The sequence below is a fragment of the Antechinus flavipes genome, chromosome 2 (genome assembly GCF_016432865.1).
Source record: "Antechinus flavipes isolate AdamAnt ecotype Samford, QLD, Australia chromosome 2, AdamAnt_v2, whole genome shotgun sequence".
Taxonomy (NCBI): Eukaryota; Metazoa; Chordata; class Mammalia; order Dasyuromorphia; family Dasyuridae; genus Antechinus; species Antechinus flavipes.
This window is the reverse complement of record NC_067399.1, coordinates 666376653-666396117: the sequence shown is the minus strand read 5'-3', so window position 1 is coordinate 666396117 and position 19465 is coordinate 666376653. Positions and strand designations below refer to the sequence as shown.

The 19465-nt window shown below is 41.6% G+C and overlaps 1 long non-coding RNA gene across 1 annotated transcript in view; it reads left to right on the top strand.

Annotated features, from left to right (window-relative positions):
- Positions 1 to 692: 692 nt before the first annotated feature.
- LOC127547206 (uncharacterized) overlaps positions 693 to 19465 on the top strand; it is a 70684-nt gene continuing 51911 nt past the window's right edge. The window contains exons 1-2 of the long non-coding RNA XR_007950091.1: positions 693 to 819; positions 1091 to 1206. This is a non-coding gene — a long non-coding RNA (uncharacterized LOC127547206). The remainder of the gene's footprint in view (positions 820 to 1090; positions 1207 to 19465) is intronic.

Sequence of the window (19465 nt, the reverse complement as noted above, 5' to 3'; positions counted from 1 at the left end):
CAGACAGTAACAGAGAGAAACAGAGACAGAAAGAGACAGAAACAGAGTCAGAGAAAAATGTTTTGCTAAGCAGAAATGTGTATATTTACATACACAATTATTATTTGTATTATACATATACCTATACATATGTCTCTCTATCTAAAGCCAATAGTAATGACGATGAATGTATAGAACGAGAAGCATGAGAAGAGCCCCAGTTGGGCCCACCTCTTGCATGACACTGCAAACAGTGACGTGATGAGGATGTCGAGTGCACTCGTGAGCCGTGACTGAGATGTGCTGGGTCTCCGCCCTTGTCACTGCTCCGTTTTAGAGCTGCTGACGTCAGCCTTTGGTTCGAGGGCAGAGGTGCCAGTTTCTGATCCAGATCATGACTGGCTAAATGCTCTTCTCCCACTGGGGGAGGCCATGAGGCATGGAGGAAACTGATGGAGTCCTAGTTCTAATCCCAGCTCCCACTAATCAGCTCTGTGACTGTGGGACGGTCCCTTAAGTCTCTGGGTCTCAGTTTTCTTGTCAGTCAGTGCGTGTTTATTAAGCACCTCCTCTGTGCTGGGCACCATACTCATTATCTAGTGAAGATAACTTCCAGCCTCCTCCCCAGCTGGGCTAGATGTACTTGCACCCCAGGGGCAACAGTCAGGATTAACCCTAATCTCCCCAGGCTGTACCGGCACGTGTGTCTTACGTTCTCTGTGTGCATCCTGAGGTTGAAATGGCCCAGTGTGGGCCCTGTGGGACAGATGCTGCTGGAGAAGGCCTTTCCTTCTCAACCCAAGGCTGCCCAGATGCTATCAGCACTACTGGACTGGCAGAGTAAGTGTTATAAGATGTCCTTCCCTCCCAGCCTTTCTCCCAAAGTCTCTGTTCTTCCCTTCTCTTGAGTGAACATTGATTCTCACTCCCCATCCCTTCCCCTGGGGAAGGAAACCCAGAACCCTCCTCTGCTTTGACCGTTAGACTCATTCCCTGCTTCCCAATAGAAGCAGCCAGGGCCCTTCCACTTGCACCCCATTTGCAGAGAGAACATGACCTCCTCTTCTAGATGAGCTCAGAATTATCAACAGCGATTCTTCCAATAAAACAGGAGTACCAGCCTTTACCATCTTCCCAGAACTTTGGTACCCCCATCTGCCTCCATGATGTATCCTAAGGCCTGAGGACCCTCCTGCCTGACTTGCAGCTGAATCCTCTGAAAATGTGGTAAGTAAAAATTATTAGAAAGTATTTCGAAAGTAAGATTCTCTAGAGGAAGGACTCTCCTATCTTTTGTTTGTTTGGATCCTAAAAGGAAAGCACGGTACTTAGCACATAGAGCTTATGAAATCATTTTACATTGATCTATAAATTAATATGAAATAACAGTTAAAAGCATTTTCAAATGAATGAATTTGATGTTTTTTTCCAAAGGATAATCATCATCATTGTCATCATCACTATAATCTTACTTCAGACAAACATTACCAGTTACCCAGAATCAGAGTCCTCCAAAGAGTTTTCCTTTGGGAATTCCCTGAAGAAGGGTCCTTCCTGAAGGATTTCCAAAGATCCATTGTAGCATCAGAGGCTTTGCTGTTACCACCATTTTCTCTCCTGGGCCTCAGTTTCCTTCTGTGTAACCTACAAGGAGATTATGGCCCCCGAGGCTGCATCTAGCTGAGGATGTGGGGACCCCATGGGCTCTTTGCTCCTCTGTTTTGAAAGGAGTTATTTCTTTGGAAAGCCTGAGCTTTGAGTCAGCATTGGAGATGAGGGGAGACTTCTGGACGTGCCTTGGAGTAACTGGCAGAGATGGGTCTCAGCCACTTGAGTATTTTTACTTTGGGTTTAGTTTCTTAAGCTTTTGGAAACATTTTCCTTTGTCCAGCATGAAGAGGTCATCTTGCCCTGAGAAAGTGGAAAGTGGCTCACCCTGGGAGCTCTGCCCACGGGCACCTTTGAAGTGGAACTTTTTTCATGGGGAAGAGGCTGATGATGTTTGCTCAGTAGCCAGAGGATCAGATAACCAAGAATGGGAAGGGACCAAAACTTTGGAGAAAGTGGAATCTGCCAGGTCCTCAGGGAGTATTGAAAGCCCATTGAAAACAAACTGATTCTTCTATATGCAGTGGAAGAGGGCTGGATTTGGAATCAGAAGTTCTTGTTTCAGATCTCCTCTCCTCCTTACTTGCTGTGTGACCCTCCCAAGGTATTCTGCCTCTCTGGGAGTCAGTTTCCCAAATAGATAATCATAGTATCTATCTCATCAGATGTTAGGAGGATTGCATGAAATCCCCTACTTGGGGAGAAGATCTCATTTTCTCCCTTTAAAGGCCTTCTAGTTCTAAGTCCATATACATAGTTATAGTTCAGTCCTGGGGGAGCTTGGCTCCCAAAAAGATGGCTCAGGCTTTGTCTTGCTGGCCCTTTATATCTTCTTCTGGAGTCCTGAAATCATTTAAAACTTAGATTGAGTTCATGTCTAGAATTCTCCTTAAAAAGGCAAGTATGATATAGTCTCATCACTTTGTTTTAAATTGCTTGCATGGGCTTCATCTTTACATTGCATCTGGATATTTTCTGGAGATTTTCTTGGCAAAAATACTGGAGTGGTTTGCTATTTCCTTCTCCAGTCATTTTACAGGTGAGAAAACTGAGGCAAACAAGTTTAAGTGGCTTGCTCAGGGTCACAAATCTGGGAAGGGTCTGAGGCTGGATTTGAACTCAAGAAGTTTCCTAAACTTTATCCACTGAGCCATCTAGCAGCCTATAATGGAGGTGCTGGGAAACAGATGATGTGAGAGGAAAAACAAAATTTCTCCAGATTCTACACATTCTTTCTTCATCTCCTAAGTTGTTTTTTTTTCACTCAACACCCTGTCACAGGCTATATTCTGCTGCATTTACTTCCTGCCTCTTAAGCATTCTATCTTTATCATAAATTATTTTTAAAATGAAAGTTAATTCTATTTTGTTTTGAAACTTTTTATGTCTATATCATCCTTGCCCTTAATAATGAAAAATGGACTCGATAGTAAATCCTCATTGATTCAGATTTCTCTAATCTCTTGGATTCTTCCAACTATAAATCTATACTCCCATGAGCCTGAATTTGTGAGAACTGAGCAGACTGGCCAGCATTTACCTTTGCACATCCATGCAACAGTATAAAGTAAGGCTATAGAGCAGATTCCTGGCAGGGTGAAACACTCACATCAATACAACTGACATGTTAACTAAAATCTAACTCATTAAGGTGTGTTCCTACCCCTCAGGACTTCTGTTAGCAACAATTTTAAGGATTAAAATATTAATTTAATTTATATTACTGTAGGTACCTAGAAGGGCAGCTAGGTGATACGGAGGATAAAGTGCCAGTCCTAGAATCAGGAATTCTCATCTTCCTGAATTCAAATCCAGCCTCAGACATTTACCAGCTGTGTGATCATGGGCAAGTCCCTTAACCCTGTTTGTCTCAGTTTCCCCATTTGTAAAATGAGTTAGAGAAGGAAATGGCAAATCACGGCAGTCTCTTTGCCATGAAAAGTCACAAAGAGTCAGACTGAACAGCAAGAAAATATCTAGGGAATCTAGAGGTGGGGACATCAAGACAGGTAGAGCACTGGACCTAGAATCCGGAACGCCTGAGGTAAAATCTGATCCTTAATAGCCTGTGTCATCACGAGCAAGTCACTTAATCTGTTTGACTCAATTTTCTCATCTGTAAAATGTAATAATAACACTCCTGCCTCCCAGGATTATTGTGAGGATAAAATAAGACAATATATGCAAAGTACTTAGTGAGTGTTAAGGTGCTATAAAAATGCATGCTATTATTGGTATCGTTACTATAATTGTTATTGTTACACTGAGATTTAAGTTCATATGACAATGAGGAACACTTGAAGGAATGGGTGACATTTAGCTTTGAAGTGACAGCATCTTTTAGAATCTGAAAGCCTTGAATGGGGAAGAAGAGATGCGGTGAAGAGGAGCTGCAAAGAGATAGATTTCAGTTCCCTAGAAGGAAGAATGTTCTGGTTCTTATTACTGGGCAAGAGTGGATGTTGGGGATCCTCCCTCATTCTCTCTCCTTCCTCACATCTAATTAATTTCCAAACGTGCCATTTTTACATTTCTCCATCAGTATCCTTTCCTCTGCTTATACAACTACCCCTATAGATTAGGCCCTCAGCACTCTCCCCCAGTTTATTGCAACTGCCTCCTAATCTGTCTCTCCCACCGTTCTCCATCTCTCACATTATGGCCAAAAGAATTTTCCTTAAGAACAGATCTTACTTCCAATCAACCATCTCCAGTGACTGGCTGTTAACCCTAGGATCCAAAGTAACTTCTTTGCTTGGCAAAGTTCTACTCAGCCTTATCTTTCCAGCCTTAGTGGCTGTTACTGAGCCTCTCTCTGGTCAAACTGGTGTTCTCCCTGTTATTCATACACGAATACTCCATCTCCGCTCTCTGTGGCTCTCTGTGGCTTCAGGGTTTTCCCCAGGCCTGGAAGGAACCATAACATGTCTGCCTCAGAGCCCTCTTCCTTTAAGAAGCAGCTCAGGTATCATCTTTCCTGATCCATTCAAATGCTAGTGCCTTCCCTCCTAGTCTACTTGCATCTCATCACTTTGTTTTAGATTGCTTGCAGGGACTTTGTCTTTACATTGCAGCTGGATGTAATATATATATTAGAATGTAAACCTGAGAGCAGGAATTGTTTTATTCTTTGGACTCCTCTCCCCAAGCCTAACATCCTACCTGGCACATATTCATTCTTTCAGTTATTTTTCAGTTATGACTGACTCTCTGAGACTTCATTTAAGGTTATTTTGGCAAAGATACTAGAGTAATTTACCATTTCTTTCTCCAGCTCATTTTACAGATGAGGAAACTGAGGCAAGAAGGATAAGTGACTTGCCCAGAGTGTTTGGGGCTAAATTTGAATTCAAGAAGAGGAGTCTTCCTGACTCCAGGCCCTGCATTCTATGTTCTATGGCATCACCTGGGTACCCTACTTGGCACAAAGTGGGCACTTATGGAAAGTTTGTGGAAAGTAGAATTTATTCAATCATCCTTCAACTGAATTGAAAGGTTAAGACCCTATGTTCCCAGGAGTCACAGATTAAAAAGAAAGAATTCTCGTGTAGAATAATAATACAATGGATATGTTAAACCTTTTTCTTGTTTGGACCTGTGATTTCATTAGTATGGGGACCTCCCAGTAAGGACACATCCTCTATCCATGGTGGGCAGCAACTGCTTGGCAAATAGGCACTGACTGAGAGTGCTAAGAAAAGGGACTTGCCCGGGGTCAAGAAATCAGTCACTTCTGCCACTTGGTATCTGTGTAACCTTGGGATTAATCTCATTGTACTTAAGTTTCCTTATCTGGAAAATGTATTTGGACCCAGTGACCTGTAGAGTCTGGTCCTAGCTTTATAATTTTGTTACCAGGGAACAAAAATCTTGCCATCCTACATCCTAGTTGGGTTCCTGTGGGGCTAGGCTTGTGTGGGTTGAGTTGGCTGCTCACAGCTGGACACAGGTGGCCGAGGAAAGCACTCACCGTCCAAGGGAAGGAGTCTCTCTTGGGATGTAGAGCCCTGAAGACAAATTTGACCCCTCGACAAGCCAACTGTGACTTAGGCCTTCTTTCCCCCTCCCTTATGCCTTGTGAGACATTGGCATGAGGGGCTGTCAGATATTTGGTCCAATTGACTGCTGCCACATTGAATTATGAGCTGAAATGAGCAGGGATCAGTGGCCTGATTTGGGAGACTGGACACGAGTTTCCTTGCTGGAACAGCCCTTCTTTGGCCCCTTTCCCCTCCATGGCAAACTCCAGGCCAACGTCCTTCCCTTGGGCCCCGCACTTGGTGGGGAGGCCAAGCTGAAACAAATAAAAGAATTCAGAAGGCTAATTTATTTATGGGTAGATGATTTTGTAGAAGCCTGAGTCTCAGCAGAATTCTCTCCTTCCTTCTTCCCCTTCCACTGCACTTCCCTGCCAAAGGCTGGTTTGTGGTCTATGTGTTTTTAAAACAAATAGCTGCTTTTAAAGGGAATTTGGCCTGGCCAGCAACTGAAGTGCCAGCCTTTTTCTCCAGTAGTATTTATCACAAAAGGCAAGGTGATATTCAGGACATGTTCTGGTCCAGCTTCAAATCCTTATAACCTCTGGAAGCCTTAGTTTTTTCATCTCTAAAATGGGGACAACAGGATTTGCATTTTCTGTCTCGTTGCATATCTGTGAGGAAAATGCTTTTCAAGCCTTAAAAAAATTTACAGAATTTCATAGTTGATTTGAACCATATCTGAATAAAAATATTTTTAATATCCTGGCAAGTGATCATCCAGACTTTGCTTTAAGAGCACCATGAAGAGAGGGCCCAGCTTTGGTCACTTTTAATAGGCAATGGGATTTTCCTAACAATGAGCCTAATTTTGGCTCTTTGAAACTTCTACTTCTTTGAAATGACTTTTTTATTGGTCTTCCCCCTTCAAAGCTTTCCCCACTCCAGTTTATTCTTCGCTCCAATGTCAAATTAAACTTCATAAAGTACAAGGCAGACCATTTCGTATCCCCTTATTTAACAAAGTCCAGCAGCTGTCTACATCTTCCCCTCACATATACCTGTAGGTCTCCAGCATTTCTTCTTGCTCATTTGAAAGTCACCCTGGAAGAAATGTTCTTCATGCACTTTTTTGTACAGACTCGATCCCCCTCAGCAGCCAATAAAATGATCTTCGCTTCATCATGCAGGAAGTGGACGGGGAAGGGGAGACTTTTGCCTGCTCTGAAGTGAGACATCCATCATGCATTTCCAGAAGCAGACTCATCAAGTCCACCGAGTGTGTTCTAAGTACTGGGTCCTGATTATTCAGTTCCTTATGACACAAGGAATCAGCAGATCATGCAATGGATAGAGAGCCAGACTAGGTTCAGATTCTCCTCTGAAACATATCTTCCTCTGTGACTCTGGTCAAACTGGGAAATGCTAAGATCAAACATTTGCTCTCTTGCATTAATACAATGAGAAAATCTGCTCACTTACATCCATAGAGCGAGTTTCCTCATCTATCATTCTCTCTACAAATGAAATCCCAGGGTTAGGGCTTCTCTCCTTCCATATTTGAGAATTAGATCTGCTCTGGCCCCAGGAGGAAGGACTTGGAAGCAACTGGTGCAAAGAAGCAGATTCAAGGTTGATGTCAAGAAAAGCTTGTTGTCCAGAGGAGCTGTCAAAGGATGGAAGCTGTCAAAGGATGGAGAGGCCGCCTGGGGAGGGAGCAGAGGCTCAATGAGCATTGGTTGGGAATGATGTAAAAGGGCTATTTTCCCCCACGTGGTAGTATTGGACCAGCTGTTTCCAAAGGTCCCTTTGAACTCTTCGATTCTGTGACTCTATTCCTTCGTGCTTGGAATGTATGAGCTTAAGATCCCAAGAGGCAGCAACAAGATTGAAGAATCAGGGATTTGGGGGAAAGGGCAGGGAGGGGAAATCAGCCAGCTGGTCACAAGATGTCCACTGGAGAGAATGTGGTGAGAGCACTTAGCAATGGATTGTTAAAATCTAATTCCATTTGCCATCACCCATGGGCATCTTCCCCATCAATGAGTGGGGGGAGGAAGACAGGATGCTCCGTCTCGCCATGTCCGTCCTAGGATCTTTGTTAGGTAAGTGATAGCATGGCTATAGAAAAAGAGATCAAGGCAGAATCAGCTTTTACTCTTTACCTCTGGGTTTGTGATGCTCCAACGCGGGTGTTCAAATTCACTTCTGATCAAAGTGCTGGACAAAAGCGTCCTCAGCCGGGCAAGATGGACTCGGCTGGAGGAGAATTCACTCCGGACCCAGGAGACGCAAAAGGAGGAAGAGGAATCCATGGGCAGATGGACCTACTGTGCTCGGGATTGGTGAAATTTAACCTTGAGATCTGCAAAACTGTGATTTGACTTGCCATGTTCTGGGGTGGGGGGGTGACTTTTAAGAGCATGGGGTCTGAGAGATGCTTGTTAAACGGATTAAATGGAAGGTTCTTTCTTGTATTTTTTCCTCTCTGAGGCTTCTCATCTCCTAGGATGCCTCATCCTCAGTTGCATATTTCCTGCCTCAGGCGCAACAGGTCCATGTGCTGCTGGGAAGGGAGAGCCAGCGAGCAAGGGAAGAATGAGGGGAATTGGACAGGCCTCAGGAAACTCTGAGCCTGCTTGGCCAGAACAGTGAATGGTCATCGAGTTAGGTAACTTTAGTGGTAGCACGGCTAAAATCATTTTAAGGAAAATCATCTGAATGTGGGTCTAAAAGTGCCAGACTCTCTCTCTGTCTTTGTCTCTGTGTCTCTGTCACTCTGTCTCTCTCTGTCTCTCTGTCACTGTCTGTCTGCCTGTCTCTATCTGTCTTTCTGTCTCTCTGTCTTTCTGTCTCTGCCTCTCATTCTCTCCCTCAGCTTTTGAGCTCCCTTCTCTTTTCTCTCTCTTTCTTCCTCTCCTTGTTTATTTCTATTTCTGTCTCTGTCTCTCTCTTTATGTATGTCTTTCTATCTCTTTCTGTCTATTTCTCTCTCTTGTTCTCTCCCTTTCTCTACTCTTCTCCCTGCTTTTCTCTCTCTTTCTCCATCCATTTATCTTTATCTCTGTCTCTCTCATAGGATGGAGCTTACACCAGCCATAGGTAAGGGTAGCAGAGGACAGATGGCTCTCTAAACAACATAAAATAAATAGAATCAATCCACTGGTCAAGCTTTCATTTACATTTCATTTGTTAAGTTCCATAATTTCAGTTGTGTTGATTCTCTGTGATCCATGGTTTGCCATTTCCTTTTATGGTGCATTTTATGGATAAGGAAACTGAGGCACACAAGGTGAAGTGATTTACCCAGGATCACAGAGCTAGTAAGTTTCTAGAGCCAGATTTGAACTCAGGAAAATGAATCATCTTAAATTCAAACCCGACCTTCTATCCACTGCACTATTCCCCCCAACATTTCTATAGCAGAATATAAATTCAGGATTATATTGTTGGTAGTCCTGCTCTACACAGCCCAGGTCAGACCAGTGGAACATTGGGTTCGGTGTATAGCAAAAAACATTCATTGACAAGCTGCAGGAAGGAAGCTTCCTCTGGGATGATGAAGGGGCCTGCGTCCATGTCGTAGGATTGGTTGAAAGAAGTAGGGACTTTCGGCTTGGAAAAGAAAAAGCTTTGGGTGGATGTGGGAGGAAGAAAATGGTCCATAGATTCAGAACTGGAAGACAACTTGGAGGCCTCCTGCACCAATCTCCCCTCACTTTGCAGATGAGGAAAATGGGGGTCTGAAATGTTAGATGATTTGCATAAACTCATACAGGTAGAACGTGGCAGAGAATTCGAACCCAAGTTATTCAAACAGACCTAGAGCTGGAAGGATTCTTAGGGATCATGTATTTCAAACCTCTTATTTTACAAATGAAGAAATTGATTCCCAGGGAAGTTAAATGAATTTTCCAAAGGACCTAGAGGTGGCAAGCAATAGAGACAGGATTTGCTTTTTCCCACAAAGCAAGATTGACCACCTTATCCAGGCAGTGAGGATAAGTGACAGAGCTGGTCGACTAACTTAGGTGATCTGATTCTAAACTCCAACCCAAGCTCCTCCCATCATGCCATGCTACCTTGGCAAAGGATGGCCATTCTCTTGGTTGACTAGCACCAATTAGGAGTGACTCCATGATCTTTCCACCATTCCTCCATCACCGTCTTTGGTAAGCAAGAAGGAAGCAGAGGAGATCTTTTAGCATGGAAGCTTTCTCTGAGTATCTGAAGGACTGTCTCTTGGAAAAGAGCCCAGTCTTATTCTGTTAGGTCCCTCAGGATAGCACCAGCAGCTTTGGATGGATGCTGCAGAATAAGATCCCCCTGATACTGAGGTCTCTCCAAGAACAGAAAGAGCTGCCCTGAGAGACAATGGCTTCTCCATCCTTAGAGAGTCTTCAAGATCTGGGCAGATGTTTGGGGATGTCATAGAGGGAATTTCTGCTCAAATACAGGCTGGAATCAATGACTGCTAGAGAGTAGAATTTGTGGATGGTTGTTGTCCCTTGTTCTCAAAGAACACCACGATGATATCACCATGTTAGAATCAACTTATAGCATGTCCAACTGTGGCTAATCAGACCAATAGGAGTTCTGAGTGCTCTGCCCCGGGTCGAACACAAATAGTCTGTATGAACATTTGGGTTGGATTCTCTAACCTTGCACACCTCACGTTTCTTCTGAGCTAATTTAATTCCGCTTTGCTCACAGAGCACGGAAGCTTCTCTGATAAGTGCACGCCATGCTCAGCAGTCCTGTGTCAGTGTTTCCCAAGTGAGGAAATCAGTTCTAAAGCTCTTAGTAGACCTGAAAAAAAGACACTCTTGTTGCAAGAGAACTCAACAAGTACCACACCCAAATAGCAGCCCTGAGTGAAACAAGACTGGCAAAAAGGCCAGCTTATTGAAGTAGGAGCTAGATATGTGCTTTTCTGGAATGGCTGAAGTGAAAGGGAGATCTGGGAAGCTGTGTAGGTCTTGCGATCAAAACTAATCTCATAAACGAGCTCATGTGCCTTCCAAAAGGAGTGAATGGCAGGCTCGTGACAATGTGATTGCCACTTGTAGGAAAGCACCATCTCCCTGTTATCAGTACCCATGATCCCACCATCATCAGTGCCCATGATCTCCTCATCATCAGTGCCCATGACTCCTCATCATCAGTGCCCATGCTTCCACTATCATCAGTGCCCATGCTCCCGCCATCATCAGTGCCCATGATCTCCTCATCATCAGTGCCCATGCTCCCGCCATCATCAGTGCCCATGCTCCCGCCATCATCAGTGCCCATGATCTCTTCATCATCAGTGCCCATGCTCCCGCCATCATCAGTGCCCATGACTCTTCATCATCAGTGCCCATGATCCCACCATCATCAATGCCCATTCTCCCGCCATCATCAGTGCCCATGCTCCCGCCATCATCAGTGTCCATGCTTCCACCATCACAAACCTTGATGGGGTCAAAGAAAAATTTTATAAAGAACTGGAGATCCTTATCATCAATGGGCCAAAAGAGGGCCAACAGTTACTAAGAACAAGGATAAGAAAGGAGGATCAAGGTGGGAAGATAATGAGATGAGACTTCTTGAAGGGAGCAACTACGTCTTAAAGAGCAATAAAGATCTGGATGAGCTTCCAGATCATCTAGTCCTCGCTCCTTTATTTGACAGGTAAGGAAACTGAACCTCAGATTGACTGATTTATCAGGACTAGTTATTTTTTCAATGAGGAAACCTTCTCTACCAATGCAAATGGACATCTGTTCCATAATTTTATAGTTAGCACAAGGTCTGGCACATAGTATATGCTTAATAAATGTTTATTGATTATTTATTGATATGACTTGCATGGGACCTAACTCCAAGTCTTTCTCATTTCAGCACGTTCTCTTATCACTTTGTCTGTATAAAAGTTATTACAGGTTAGTCGATTAATATTTGCAGAATGACTGCGGTGTCTTCTTCCTTCTTCCTTATTCCACCCCCACTAATAGTGTTTTTTTCCGAAGAAGCCTAGAAGCTGCCTCCCTCCCTCCTGGGGTTGAAGCTGTTCCTTTCACCCTCTCCTGCCCCGTTAGGGCATGAACAAATCAGACAAAATGTTTTTTATCACAGAGTCCTGCAGCAATCCCAGATGTTGTTAAACCAAAACATGGGAAGAGATGAATTAATTGTGATGGAATTGACTTGGCGAGTGCCAGAGAATGTTTGGACTTTGTGGACATGAACAGATGGTAGAATGAAGAGGTGGGGAGGTATGAGGGAGAGGAGGATTTCACCTCTTAGGATGGAGAGAAATTGAATTTGATCTTTCTTATAGGTGTAGATTTGTGTCGTTCTTTAGAATGATATCCTAAATACTTGACTCATGGTGTTGAGTTGGGAAGGGAGCCCCAAAAGCTTGGGGTCATAGACTGGTGTCATGAGGTATCTCAAAAAGCTTGAACCCATTTCCTGGTCAAGGGGCAAAGGTTTATTGTAATTACAAGGCCATTCCAAGCGGACTAAATTCCGAGAGGATTTTAGCAAAGTCCTCAGAGAGGGGAGGAGGCAGCTTTATCCGGCTTTCTATCCTTGCCATGCTAATTCTATGGCCCAGAGTAGGGCCAGGGCCAGGGAGCGCTCTCCAGATTTTGGTTCTCACTGACCAACAGATAGCTATCTGACAGTCCGCAACGAATTGAGGAGTGGCTCTGGAATTTGGTTCTTACTGACCAGATTATCCTTCAGCAACGAATTGAGGAGTGTTCTATTCAGAATCAGACATTGCTGTTCTTAGATTGAGAGTGTGGGAAGTCCCTGAGGCAGACTCCAAAGCCAGAAGATTTAGGATTACTGATTTATTGGGGGTTTTTTGGTTTTTTTTTTTACTTTGGCAATATATACTGACTTATTGTTAGAACCAAAGCCCCCCTAAGATCAGGGGTCCTCAAACCATATTACATCAATAGTATGTGTTTAGTAACTGCCGCTTGGTGAGTGCTTGCAGTTTGATTGGGACTTCTCTTTCAGAATAGACTGAAAGATTGTAAATTAAGAAAACTTTTGTAAATTACTCTGATGAATTATTAACCATATCTGTGATGTGAGGAAAATGTCTCCAAAATAAAGAAGGCAAAGAAGGTTCATAGACATAGAATTGGAAAGGACTTTGGAGGCTCCTGAATTCAAGCTCTTCATTTTACAAATAAGGAAACTGAGATACAGTGAGGTTAAGTGATTTCTCCAGAGCCATATCACTATGTGGATATCTGAGTCAGGATTTCACTCGGAAATCTAGTGCTTTATGTACTATCCAACACTACCTCATCAAAGACAAAGATGGAGGTGTGTGAACACACATTAAGACATTCTGGGACTTGAAAGAGATATTTAGAGTTTTTGAGAAAAAGGAAGTGAATATTTACTAAAGGAATTGGGGACGGATAGCCTGGAGGAGAAAAGAATCAAGGAAGTTATCAGATCTGTTCAGGCATTTGTAGATTGTTGTATGTGGGAGAGATTGGACTGGTCCATTTGATCCCAAAAAGCCAAGTTAGGAGCCAAGAGTAGGAACAGAGAAGAACTGGATTTAGACTTGATACAAGGTTCTTTTCCCTAAAAACTTACCCAGTCCCAAAGTGGAATGGGTTGCATGGAGAGGTGGCAAATTCCTCCTGATAGTAGCAAACATGGAGATTATTTTTCAGATGAGGTTAGCTTTGATGGCCATTGAGATCCCTTTGCAACTCTGAAATCCCGTAGTTAAGATCTGGCACTAATACTTACCAGTTGTAAGGACCGGTCACTTTCTTTTTCTAAGCCTCAGTTTTCTTTTCTGGAATTGCATGTGAGAGGAAGATGGCAAAATGCATGACATTTAAGGACCTACCCAGCCCCAGTTGCCTGGATCCTTATCCATCTCTCTGCATTTAGATCATCAAATAGAGCTGAGGGTGTGTTTTCAAACAGAAAATTTTCCACCTTCTGTTATCACAACCTAATCAGGGCCCACAAGAGATTTTTCCACATATCCAATTTAAGTTCCTCATATTGTCGCTATTAATTATCATCTCTGGTCCTGTGATCAGCTGAGATGAAACATGATTGGATCTGGGAGTATGAAAGCCTGGCTTTGAGTCCTCTCTCTGCTATTTGTGTGATCTTGGGCAAATCACTTCTTTCTAATTCTCAGCTTCCTCATCTTTAAAAGGTATGGGTTGGTCTCTCTGGGTCACCAGAAAGCCTATACCTTTTTAGGTACATGTCTGTTTGAAAAGAAAATCTGATGTTTGGTATTATGGACTCAAAAATGGGGGTGAATACTGTTATGCTCTTCCCATGTCATACCCCAAGAATTTTCTTTCTGCCTCAAAGAATCAGAAACATCTCTGGAACCATGATTCAAACATGATGTATAACAGAGTCTGAACTCCATAGCTTTTCATTCCCATGGTCCCTGTTTTTTTTTTTTAATTGCTGCATGGGAAATGAAGAACACTAAGAAGAATCCCTTTCATTTTCAAGTCTCGGTGACCACCAAAAAAGCTGCTATAGTTCTTTTTGTGACAGCAAAAAATTGGAAAATGAATCATTATTCATCAATTGGAGAATGGCTGGATTTTATAGTATATAAAAGTAATGGAATATTTTTGTTCTATAAAAATGATGGACAAGCTGATTTTTAGGAAGACCTGGCAAGATTTACACAAACTGATGTTGACAGAAACAACCAGAACCAGGAATGCATTGTACACAGTAAAAGCACGATTGTGCGATGATCAACTCTGAAAGACTTGGGTCTCAGCAGTTTGGTGATCCAAAGAAATCCCAATAAACTTTGGGATCCAGAAAGAGAACTATGGAGACTGAATGTAAATCAACAATCCTATGTTCATTTTTTTCTGATTTTTTTTTCCTCTCATGGTTTTTCCCTTTTGTTCTGATTTTTCTTTCCCAACATGATTCATGAAGAAATGTGTATTTAAAAAGCTGATATACATGTATGACCCCCCAATAAAACAATTTTTTTAAAGCTGTTGTAAATATTTTTGTACAAATAAGTTATCTCTTTTTTGGATCTCTTTGGGATAGACCTAGTAATGTTGTAGCTAGTTGGATCAGTTTACAACTCTACCAACAATGCATTAGATGTGCCATTTTTCCCACATCCCCTTCAGTATTTATCATTTTCTTTTTCTATCCTGTTATCCAATCTGATAGGTATTGTGAACTGATCCAAATACTCTGAAAAGCAATTTAAAACTATGGCTAAAGGACAATAAAACTGTGTTTACCTTTTTATCCAATAATACCATTATTATCAAATACTAAATTATTATGGTCATTTACTGTGTACAACATAATCATTTCTGCTAATACATCACTCTATTTTTACCCAGTATCAGTTGTTTTTGATAATTACTGCTTTATAATACTTTTTTTGAGATCTGATATAATTAAACTACCTTCCTTTACTTTTTTTTCATTTATTCCCTTGATATTCTCTACCTTTTGTTCTTCCAGATTCATTTTCTTATTGTTTTTTCTAGTTCTACAAACTAAATTTTGGTAGTCTGCTTGGTTATGGCACTGAATAAATAGAGCAGGTACAATCGTCATTTTTATTACATTGGCGTAGCCTACCTATGAGCAATGAGTAAGGAATATTTTACTTTTTTAAAAATTATTTTTATTTTGTAATAACTTTTTATTGACAGAACCCGTGCCAGGGTAATTTTTTACAATATTATCCCTTGCACTCGCTTCTGTTCCGATTTTTCCCCTCCCTCCACCCCCTCCCCTAGATGGCAAGCAGTCCTATATATGTTAGATATGTTGCAGTATATCCTAGATACAATAAATGTTTGTAGAAACGAACAGTTCTCTTGTTGCACAGGGAGAATTGGATTCAGAAAGTAAGAATAACCTGGGAAGAAAAACAACATTAATTTCCCAGTATTCTTTCTTTGGGTGTAGCTGCTTCTGTCCATCATTGATCAGTTGAAACTGAATTAGCTCTCTTTATCAAAGAGATCCACTTCCATCAGAATACATCCTCAAACAGTATCGTTGTTGAGGTATATAATGATCTCCTGGTTCTGCTCATTTCACTTAGCATCAGTTCATGTAAGTCTCTCCAGTCCTCTCTGTATTCATCCTGCTGGTCATTTGTAAGGAATATTTTAAATAGACTCATGTTTGAAAATCATTTTGGAAGCAATGTGTTTTTATTTCACTGAGAGTCTCCCCCTAATTGTCTAAAGTTTATTCGTCCTGAATTCCTAATTTGAGATACCATCTTCAAATTCTTTTTCTGGAGGTGGGAGAAAGACTGACTATTTGCCTTCCATTTTGAAGATGAAAGTCCTTTCCTATTTTGAGAAAGTATACCCCACCCCCATTTGTTTACTTTTAAAATAGTCCCTGGTTATGACATGGCATGGGTATGGGGAAAGATGGCTTCTTTCTCCAAGGAGCCATCCTTATAATCTGGACCTGGATTTTTTCTATATTTCATTCCTTTTCAGTTGTTTTTTCCCCACTTAGTTGTGATTTGGAAAGTAGAAGACGAAAGAATTCTTAACAAGGTGCAGTGGTATTTGCGGTTGAACTAGAAAGAAGGCTTGAAGGAATAAATCCAAGGAGTTAGAATTTCCTATTTTAACCCCAACTCCCAGAGGGATGGTCTTTCTTGGCAAGGGTCCCGCCTAACAGCTTCTCAGGACACACCAGGGATGAGCCTTCTTCCCTTATGCACAAGACGGGAGGTAGGTGGAGTAATTGTGAGAGTACTGGGCTGGGAGGCAGAAAGACCTGACTTGGAAGATTAGAACAGATTCAACAAAACTGACATTTCTAAGACTCGAAGAGGATACTAAATGATGAGGAATTGCCCCCTCTATGCAACTTCTGGACTTTTAATTGAGTTTGAATCCTATTCCAGATAATTAGGAGCTGTGTGCCCCCAGCCAGTCACTTATTTTCATCTTCATCATATAGAAAATGAAGATAATAATAGTAACTGTCACCCAAGGTTGTTCTAAGGCTCAAATGAGATGAGAAACCTAAGTGTTACATGAGTGCTAGAGATTATTCGATACGGTATCTGGCATATGCTATATGTTTGTAGGCTGTACTACTTTATAGATCTATCTCTATCTGTCCATATAATGTAATGCTGGAGAAACTAAGGCAAGATGGAGATGAGCGAGTTTTTAAGATTTTATTTGAAAGGGAGAGATTTACTGGGACCAAATGGATCCATGGTTTGGTCCCAGGGCTGAATGAGACTATTGTCTTCAAGAATCCCTTCCGCTAATGTCGCATACAAAGGTTCTTTTATATGGTAACAAGAATGAGGACCTAATAGAGGGGAGGCACCTGGGATGGGGATGACCTAATGGGGGGAGGCACCTGGGATGGGGATGACCTAATGGGGGGAGGCACCTGGGATGACATAATGGAGGGAGGTAACAGAGATGGGGAGAGACTCCTGATATTCTAATAATGTCTAAGATATAAGACCCTTATCCTATCAAACATTCTAATGATTAAGAGGGAATGGTTATAGCCTGAGGCAGAGTAACTGAGGTAGGACAATTAGGGAAACTGGGTCAGGACATTAAAAGGGAACTGTGGCACAACAATAAAATATAATATACTATTATACATGCTAACATATATTAATACTAATACTGATAAGATAGGAATATATACTAATACATATAGAAATGTATAAATATGTGTATAAAAACATATATGTGTATATATATATATACATACAAACATATATGTGTGCCCCACAATCAGGAGCAACATTTTTCTTATTTGTCAGGAGAATGTTTCTAAAGAACAGGGGGATAACAATGGGCTGCCCATGTTCTTAGCTGGTAACCACACAAAGGAGTGAGAAGATGTTCCAAATGACTAAATAGATGCCCTGTGGAGGATTATGGTAGTATAGACAAGAAGGGATGTCAGAGGGCAGACATGGAAGGCTTTTGAATGCCATCTTGGAAGGGAATATTCATCTGGATGAGATCACAGATTCACTGAAGCATCAGCCCATTTGTTTCCTAATGAGTGTCACATAGAAGATGGCAATAATAGAAGGGGCTCTGTGGGTGTCTGGATAAACTAAAAAACCAAGCTTGGGGAAGGAAAGGAAAGGATGGCTTCCATATGGGAGCCAATTAACATTTTGTTTCTCCAAATGAAGAATCAGTTGTTCCTGAAATTGGAGAATAGAAGAGATGCTGTTGTTCAGTGTCATTTCACAGTGTGGTCCATCTGGTCCAATTGCTCTGTGCCCGTGCAAAACATTTGTTCTGATGCTGTGGGTGATGTGTCTGTCAAAGACCAGCTCATAAACCAATCATGAGTTCATGGAAATTGAAGTCAAACTGAAATGGGGCAACTGTACTTATAAACAAAAATAGAATAAGTGGGAGTAATTGGAAAACAATTTGGCACTGGGGCACTCCTGAAAATGATGAGCAATGGAACTGCTTTATGAAAAACTTATCAATCAGTCCTTTAATTGGCCAGACCAGTGGTGGGATGTAGAAGAAAGGTACTTGATTGAGAACTGGGAAGCCTGAATTTGGTTATAAAATCTAGATTCTTAATAGTTTAGTGTTTCTTCCCCAATTTTAAAATGGGGATTACTACCTGAACCTGGATTCTTCTTTTAAAAAAATAATTTAACATGATAGTCATTTTGGACACATCTACCCCAACCCCACCATTACATCTGATAATGTTTGCATGTAACATTCTGCTTCCTATAGCAAACAAAAGGTGGAAGGTACGTGAACTCATCTATTCTCAGATAGTTCCAGGTGGTTTGCTGAAAGGAGATGCTCATTCATCGATTCTTCATTTCTGGAATGTCTATGTCTGCTATGCTTAATGGCTTGAGGGATTCAAAGACTGATTAGATTTGGATTCCACAAGCACAAGGACTTTATGGTATAGTGGGGGAGAGGGTAGAAATGCATGGATATGATTAATCCTATGAGTATATAAAATTTTTTGGGCCTAAGAGAAGGTAGAGATCACTTCCAGGTGAGAGAAATAAGGGAAAGCTTCATGGAACAGGTGACAGTTATGTTGGGAATTGGAAACTTGGGTAGGACTATGCCATGTGGGAATGAGAAGGGCATGTCAAGCAAGAAGCCTACAACTAGGATCATACAATTATACTATCACTGATTTGGAGTTTGACGAAGAAGGGACTTTGAGGTCATCTAACCCAGCCACTTCACTTAATCATTGAGGAAACGATTCTGGAGAGGTTAAGTGACTTTTCCAAGATCACACAGATATTTTTATACTATTTCTATTGTCATCATCCTTCCTGGGAAGCATTTAGTTGTGTATGAGGAATGACAAGTAATCTAGTTTAGCAGGAACAATGGATAAAGAAAAGGGAGTAGGAGGGAGTGAAAGATAAGGAGGGAAGTAAGTAAGTTGAGCTCAGGTTGTGGAGGGCCTCGGATTTCAGGCCAAATTTGAAGTCTCTCCAATAGGTAATTCTGTATTTTTACAAACAGTTCATAGTAAATATGAGCTGTCCCTTAAATTGACCTAATGGGAATTTATAAAATGAATTTGAGAAAGGAGAGACCAGTTAGGGAAAGCAATTAGTTATTGAAAGTATCAACTAAGATGCTGAAATTGTGAGAATGGAAATGAAAAAAGGGGGGGATGGTTATGAAAGAAATTGAAAAGATGGGATCTACAACCATTTTGGAGAGCAATATGGAACTGTGCCCAAAGGGCTATCAGACTGTATACATCCTTTGATCCAGCAATGTCTCTACTGGGCTTGAATCTGAAAGAGATCATAAAAAAGGGAAAAGGACCCAGGTGTGTAAAAATGTTTGTGGCAGCACTTTTTGTAGTGGCAAGGAACT